Source organism: Bactrocera neohumeralis, unplaced genomic scaffold, assembly GCF_024586455.1.
Source record: "Bactrocera neohumeralis isolate Rockhampton unplaced genomic scaffold, APGP_CSIRO_Bneo_wtdbg2-racon-allhic-juicebox.fasta_v2 ctg5397, whole genome shotgun sequence".
In the NCBI taxonomy this organism is placed as follows: Eukaryota; Metazoa; Arthropoda; class Insecta; order Diptera; family Tephritidae; genus Bactrocera; species Bactrocera neohumeralis.
Window position 1 is genome coordinate 1 of NW_026092329.1, and position 8,066 is coordinate 8,066.

General features: G+C 32.4%; 3 long non-coding RNA genes across 13 annotated transcripts; 2 read left to right on the top strand and 1 right to left on the bottom strand.

Annotated features, from left to right (window-relative positions):
- Window positions 1-23: 23 nt before the first annotated feature.
- On the top strand, window positions 24-5,011 carry LOC126767319 (uncharacterized). Of its 2 annotated transcripts, none has more exons than XR_007669065.1 (2): window positions 24-129; window positions 3,602-5,011. It is a non-coding gene; the product is annotated as an uncharacterized LOC126767319 (long non-coding RNA). The 2 variants fall into 2 exon arrangements; XR_007669064.1 differs by lacking the exon at window positions 24-129 and adding an exon at window positions 3,427-3,501.
- LOC126767318 (uncharacterized) lies at window positions 1,486-7,815 on the bottom strand. Of its 10 annotated transcripts, XR_007669057.1 has the most exons (4): window positions 7,702-7,815; window positions 3,317-4,290; window positions 2,713-3,257; window positions 1,782-2,474 (listed from the first exon to the last, which is right to left on the bottom strand). It is a non-coding gene; the product is annotated as an uncharacterized LOC126767318 (long non-coding RNA). The 10 variants fall into 10 exon arrangements; XR_007669063.1 differs by lacking the exons at window positions 1,782-2,474; window positions 2,713-3,257; window positions 3,317-4,290; window positions 7,702-7,815 and adding exons at window positions 1,486-1,517; window positions 5,089-5,860; window positions 6,103-6,947; XR_007669060.1 differs by having other exon boundaries at window positions 1,782-2,139; window positions 2,713-4,290.
- Window positions 6,998-7,901, top strand: LOC126767320 (uncharacterized). The gene is made up of 2 exons (XR_007669066.1): window positions 6,998-7,605; window positions 7,680-7,901. It is a non-coding gene; the product is annotated as an uncharacterized LOC126767320 (long non-coding RNA).
- Window positions 7,902-8,066: the final 165 nt, after the last annotated feature.

Here is an 8,066-nt window from a genome sequence, read left to right on the forward strand (position 1 = left end):
TAAGATCCAATTGACAATTTTAACAACAATTTCTAACGTAAACGTATTATCGGTGGCGCGGTGTGTATGCGTAAGTTTTCCACATTAGTTCTTTCAATATTTTGGAGTTTGTATAGCTGCTACTGCTGGGTAATGTGACAAAAATTTTGCGAATATATCTTTGACGCACACCATTTCAACGAAATATTTAACGCTAGTGAACCCTATGTTTTGTTTTCTATTGTGTCAGCATCACCCTCTTCTCGGAATTGAATTTTTAACATTGCAATAAACTTTATTACTGGCGGTTCAAGGAAGTTTTGTAAGCAATGGTTGATGGTGAGGATATTGAAAGTTCCATGGACAAACAATTCAACGATAATGACGGAGGTAAACCGGATAAAATGTTTACGTTGAAGAAGTGGAATGCTGTGGCTATGTGGAGCTGGGATGTTGAGTGCGACACTTGCGCTATTTGCAGAGTTCAAGTAATGGCTGAGTGACTACCTTTTCTACTGTTATTTTATGTTATACAAAGCTCCGTAAAGAGTTTTTAATACATTATCCGGAATCAGTTCAAAGAATTGTGTTAATAGTAAATTGTACATTGTGCCTTGCTGTTAAGAAGAGCTCCACTTGAATTATCTACTAGAATATTTTGCAAAGAACGTATAATATTTTATTTTAGACGTTTTCTATACTTGTTGAGTTTCTGGAAACTCTTTAAAATTTATACTCTGTTTCAGATAGTACCTTTCTTTAATTAGTATAATATTATTCGAATTTTGTACAACTAGGTACCGTATATTATTATTCTTTATTTTAAACGGTGTAATTGTTTTTCAATAACGGAGAGTAACTTCGGTGTGTATTTTTCACTTAATTGAATTCAGTATATGTACATATGAATATTCTCTTAACTATTTAATTTCCTCAAGGCTGCAACATAAACCTTTAAACTGCAGAAGGTCACTTAACTGGTGTGTATACCGATTACTTTGGCGGAGGGGTAAAAAACCGAATTTCCGTATAAATGGGGTATGTGCGGATAGGTGAGCTTCTCCAGAGAAGAAATAGCCAAAAATAATATAAAAATAACTTTTATTTTTTAAAATATTCACGATTAAAAGTTCAAAAATTTGCACTAATAACACATGGTATTTCTCTATGTTTCACTAAATTTTTTCACGTTTTTCACTCTGTATATTTAAATATACACTCTAAACATTGAAATAAGTTCACATTTCACTTTTATTTTGGTATATTTTACCTAAATTTATTAATTTAAAAATCACTTAGTGCACTCATCGTTGAAAAGGTTAGATTGTTTACAATTATGAGGAAAACAAGCCTTGCCACATCTTAAATAGCAAATATGTAGGATTTTTAACAATTTTTCTTTGTTTGCTTTTTCACGTAATTCTTTTTTCTATATTAACTATAAAAAAATTCTTTCTACATATGCACATATACGTATGTGTAATATGTGATTTATGTGATTTATCAGCGGCCTTCGGCCACGCTTTAAAAAAATAACCCTGGTCGAGCGAATACCCTGGGTGACTGAAGTACTTTCGCATAGTACTCCTTTCTGCGTTGGCGGCCTTCGGCCGCGCTTTAAAAAAATAACCCTGGTCGAGCGAATACCCGGGGTGACTAAAGTACTTTCGCGAGGTACTCCTTTCTGCGTTGGCGGCCTTCGGCCGCGCTTTTAAAAAATAACCCTGGTCGAGCGAATACCCGGGGTGACTAAAGTACTTTCGCATAGTACTCCTTTCTGCGTTAAAATAAAAAAATATATATTGAGTTTCGTTATAAAGTGGTTATATTTTTTGGTTATCTTGCACTGATATTGAAACAATATTTGAGTTTTCGTTATAAAATGGTTAAATTTTGGTTATTATATCTGTCAGCGCTTACCATTTATTTTTGATAATACGTTTTTTTGTATATTAGGTGATGTATATTGTATATGTATATAATATTATTATATAATATTACTATATAATATTGCTTATTTGTTTATTAAATTAAATAAAGAACATATCCACATGAATGAATCGAGGAATTTTTGGGAAAAAAGGCATTTCAGCGAATTTCCTTATTATCACATGGCAGCGCTCCATTTCGTCGTAATTTTTAGCACACACATGATGTTCACTACGAGTGTAAGATGTAATTTTTAAAATAAAGATTTCTTCAGTAAAAAGACTGTTAAAAGTGTAAAATATGGATTTATTTAAAAGTTTATAGTTTAATTTAATTAATTTGAAATGAAAAATGTGAGTAAAGTGTGTTTAATGTGGTAAAATAGCTTGTTGAAATGTTCGAATTTTGGGAATTTTTGAACTTTAAGGTCGAATATCTCGTAAACTAAACGTTTGCGGTACCTATAACCCTATATATTTTTTAATCAGGAGGACTTCCTCTTTCCAAAGGTACCTTCAAATCGCGGCGCCAAAGAAATCGGAATTGTGTCATGCTTTACATTTGTTCTAAAATAATATGCAACAAAAGTTAAAAAAAACGTCAAAAATATATGTAATTACATATATAGCGAGTTTTATTTTGAGCAAACAAAAAACTAAAATATAAATATGATCTTCTTTTAGACATTAGTTTTGCTAAAATGTAATTATAGAATTACGAAAAATTAATCATTATCGGTGAAAAAATCAAAACAATCTAAAAAAATCAATCATATATTAATAATACCATTTGATTAAAGTTCACCTGGACTGACAAAAAAACCGTATTTATGTAGGTACAAATCTTTATTGTCGCCTTCAATATAGACTCTCGAGCGAGTAACACTGCTATTATTTTCCATACACTTGTTTAATGTCCTGGTTGAGATGGCCTTTAACGAATTTTGTTTTTTTTTCGGCTTGCGCTAATTTTTGCCGCGTCATTCCCTCTACTCACTAGACTCGACACCAGCAACGATGTGTTTGAATAATGTAAGGTCTTCAGCCTCTTCTCCACGTGGTTTTCGCAAAAGATTCAGGTATTTTCGTACCAGTCTGTCATTGAATGCACACCATACCCAAAACATTAACCAAAATTTTTGGAGTCGATCTATAAGAGATGTTGAAAGCCTCTGGTGCCAACACAACGACTTTTAAGCACTATTTCTTACATTTTTTCGATGTTATCGACTATAGCAGAAGTGGATGAACCACTGGTTTGAAGCAAATCTTCGATGACGTCACGACCTTCATTGAATGTTTTTCAAGCAAACCGTTGTTCAATTTTAACTTCACGTCGTCAACAAACAGCTGCCAAACACATACTAATTGACATTTGGAGATCAAACTTCATATGAACATTGAATCACCTGTTAATTACACAACTGCGCTACCGGCGATTCTAATAAAGTTTCTATGAGTTTCTTAAGATCCAATTGACAATTTTAACAACAATTTCTAACGTAAACGTATTATCGGTGGCGCGGTGTGTATGCGTAAGTTTTCCACATTAGTTCTTTCAATATTTTGGAGTTTGTATAGCTGCTACTGCTGGGTAATGTGACAAAAATTTTGCGAATATATCTTTGACGCACACCATTTCAACGAAATATTTAACGCTAGTGAACCCTATGTTTTGTTTTCTATTGTGTCAGCATCACCCTCTTCTCGGAATTGAATTTTTAACATTGCAATAAACTTTATTACTGGCGGTTCAAGGAAGTTTTGTAAGCAATGGTTGATGGTGAGGATATTGAAAGTTCCATGGACAAACAATTCAACGATAATGACGGAGGTAAACCGGATAAAATGTTTACGTTGAAGAAGTGGAATGCTGTGGCTATGTGGAGCTGGGATGTTGAGTGCGACACTTGCGCTATTTGCAGAGTTCAAGTAATGGCTGAGTGACTACCTTTTCTACTGTTATTTTATGTTATACAAAGCTCCGTAAAGAGTTTTTAATACATTATCCGGAATCAGTTCAAAGAATTGTGTTAATAGTAAATTGTACATTGTGCCTTGCTGTTAAGAAGAGCTCCACTTGAATTATCTACTAGAATATTTTGCAAAGAACGTATAATATTTTATTTTAGACGTTTTCTATACTTGTTGAGTTTCTGGAAACTCTTTAAAATTTATACTCTGTTTCAGATAGTACCTTTCTTTAATTAGTATAATATTATTCGAATTTTGTACAACTAGGTACCGTATATTATTATTCTTTATTTTAAACGGTGTAATTGTTTTTCAATAACGGAGAGTAACTTCGGTGTGTATTTTTCACTTAATTGAATTCAGTATATGTACATATGAATATTCTCTTAACTATTTAATTTCCTCAAGGCTGCAACATAAACCTTTAAACTGCAGAAGGTCACTTAACTGGTGTGTATACCGATTACTTTGGCGGAGGGGTAAAAAACCGAATTTCCGTATAAATGGGGTATGTGCGGATAGGGGAGCTTCTCCAGAGAAGAAATAGCCAAAAATAATATAAAAATAACTTTTATTTTTTAAAATATTCACGATTAAAAGTTCAAAAATTTGCACTAATAACACATGGTATTTCTCTATGTTTCACTAAATTTTTTCACGTTTTTCACTCTGTATATTTAAATATACACTCTAAACATTGAAATAAGTTCACATTTCACTTTTATTTTGGTATATTTTACCTAAATTTATTAATTTAAAAATCACTTAGTGCACTCATCGTTGAAAAGGTTAGATTGTTTACAATTATGAGGAAAACAAGCCTTGCCACATCTTAAATAGCAAATATGTAGGATTTTTAACAATTTTTCTTTGTTTGCTTTTTCACGTAATTCTTTTTTCTATATTAACTATAAAAAAATTCTTTCTACATATGCACATATACGTATGTGTAATATGTGATTTATGTGACTGAAGTACTTTCTGCATTGGCGGCCTTCGGCCACGCTTTAAAAAAAATAACCCTGGTCGAGCGAATACCCTGGGTGACTGAAGTACTTTCGCATAGTACTCCTTTCTGCGTTGGCGGCCTTCGGCCGCGCTTTAAAAAAATAACCCTGGTCGAGCGAATACCCGGGGTGACTAAAGTACTTTCGCGAGGTACTCCTTTCTGCGTTGGCGGCCTTCGGCCGCGCTTTAAAAAAATAACCCTGGTCGAGCGAATACCCGGGGTGACTAAAGTACTTTCGCATAGTACTCCTTTCTGCGTTAAAATAAAAAAATATATATTGAGTTTCGTTATAAAGTGGTTATATTTTTTGGTTATCTTGCACTGATATTGAAACAATATTTGAGTTTTCGTTATAAAATGGTTAAATTTTGGTTATTATATCTGTCAGCGCTTACCATTTATTTTTGATAATACGTTTTTTTGTATATTAGGTGATGTATATTGTATATGTATATAATATTATTATATAATATTACTATATAATATTGCTTATTTGTTTATTAAATTAAATAAAGAACATATCCACATGAATGAATCGAGGAATTTTTGGGAAAAAAGGCATTTCAGCGAATTTCCTTATTATCACATGGCAGCGCTCCATTTCGTCGTAATTTTTAGCACACACATGATGTTCACTACGAGTGTAAGATGTGATTTTTAAAATAAAGATTTCTTCAGTAAAAAGACTGTTAAAAGTGTAAAATATGGATTTATTTAAAAGTTTATAGTTTAATTTAATTAATTTGAAATGAAAAATGTGAGTAAAGTGTGTTTAATGTGGTAAAATAGCTTGTTGAAATGTTCGAATTTTGGGAATTTTTGAACTTTAAGGTCGAATATCTCGTAAACTAAACGTTTGCGGTACCTATAACCCTATATATTTTTTAATCAGGAGGACTTCCTCTTTCCAAAGGTACCTTCAAATCGCGGCGCCAAAGAAATCGGAATTGTGTCATGCTTTACATTTGTTCTAAAATAATATGCAACAAAAGTTAAAAAAAAAACTTCAAAAATATATGTAATTACATATATAGCGAGTTTTATTTTGAGCAAACAAAAAACTAAAATATAAATATGATCTTCTTTTAGACATTAGTTTTGCTAAAATGTAATTATAGAATTACGAAAAATTAATCATTATCGGTGAAAAAATCAAAACAATCTAAAAAAAAATCAATCATATATTAATAATACCATTTGATTAAAGTTCACCTGGACTGACAAAAAAACCGTATTTATGTAGGTACAAATCTTTATTGTCGCCTTCAATATAGACTCTCGAGCGAGTAACACTGCTATTATTTTCCATACACTTGTTTAATGTCCTGGTTGAGATGGCCTTTAACGAATTTTGTTTTTTTTTCGGCTTGCGCTAATTTTTGCCGCGTCATTCCCTCTACTCACTAGACTCGACACCAGCAACGATGTGTTTGAATAATGTAAGGTCTTCAGCCTCTTCTCCACGTGGTTTTCGCAAAAGATTCAGGTATTTTCGTACCAGTCTGTCATTGAATGCACACCATACCCAAAACATTAACCAAAATTTTTGGAGTCGATCTATAAGAGATGTTGAAAGCCTCTGGTGCCAACACAACGACTTTTAAGCACTATTTCTTACATTTTTTCGATGTTATCGACTATAGCAGAAGTGGATGAACCACTGGTTTGAAGCAAATCTTCGATGACGTCACGACCTTCATTGAATGTTTTTCAAGCAAACCGTTGTTCAATTTTAACTTCACGTCGTCAACAAACAGCTGCCAAACACATACTAATTGACATTTGGAGATCAAACTTCATATGAACATTGAATCACCTGTTAATTACACAACTGCGCTACCGGCGATTCTAATAAAGTTTCTATGAGTTTCTTAAGATCCAATTGACAATTTTAACAACAATTTCTAACGTAAACGTATTATCGGTGGCGCGGTGTGTATGCGTAAGTTTTCCACATTAGTTCTTTCAATATTTTGGAGTTTGTATAGCTGCTACTGCTGGGTAATGTGACAAAAATTTTGCGAATATATCTTTGACGCACACCATTTCAACGAAATATTTAACGCTAGTGAACCCTATGTTTTGTTTTCTATTGTGTTAGCATCACCCCCTTCTCGGAATTGAATTTTTAACATTGCAATAAACTTTATTACTGGCGGTTCAAGGAAGTTTTGTAAGCAATGGTTGATGGTGAGGATATTGAAAGTTCCATGGACAAACAATTCAACGATAATGACGGAGGTAAACCGGATAAAATGTTTACGTTGAAGAAGTGGAATGCTGTGGCTATGTGGAGCTGGGATGTTGAGTGCGACACTTGCGCTATTTGCAGAGTTCAAGTAATGGCTGAGTGACTACCTTTTCTACTGTTATTTTATGTTATACAAAGCTCCGTAAAGAGTTTTTAATACATTATCCGGAATCAGTTCAAAGAATTGTGTTAATAGTAAATTGTACATTGTGCCTTGCTGTTAAGAAGAGCTCCACTTGAATTATCTACTAGAATATTTTGCAAAGAACGTATAATATTTTATTTTAGACGTTTTCTATACTTGTTGAGTTTCTGGAAACTCTTTAAAATTTATACTCTGTTTCAGATAGTACCTTTCTTTAATTAGTATAATATTATTCGAATTTTGTACAACTAGGTACCGTATATTATTATTCTTTATTTTAAACGGTGTAATTGTTTTTCAATAACGGAGAGTAACTTCGGTGTGTATTTTTCACTTAATTGAATTCAGTATATGTACATATGAATATTCTCTTAACTATTTAATTTCCTCAAGGCTGCAACATAAACCTTTAAACTGCAGAAGGTCACTTAACTGGTGTGTATACCGATTACTTTGGCGGAGGGGTAAAAAACCGAATTTCCGTATAAATGGGGTATGTGCGGATAGGGGAGCTTCTCCAGAGAAGAAATAGCCAAAAATAATATAAAAATAACTTTTATTTTTTAAAATATTCACGATTAAAAGTTCAAAAATTTGCACTAATAACACATGGTATTTCTCTATGTTTCACTAAATTTTTTCACGTTTTTCACTCTGTATATTTAAATATACACTCTAAACATTGAAATAAGTTCACATTTCACTTTTATTTTGGTATATTTTACCTAAATTTATTAATTTAAAAATCACTTAGTGCACTCATCGTTGAAAAGGTTAGAT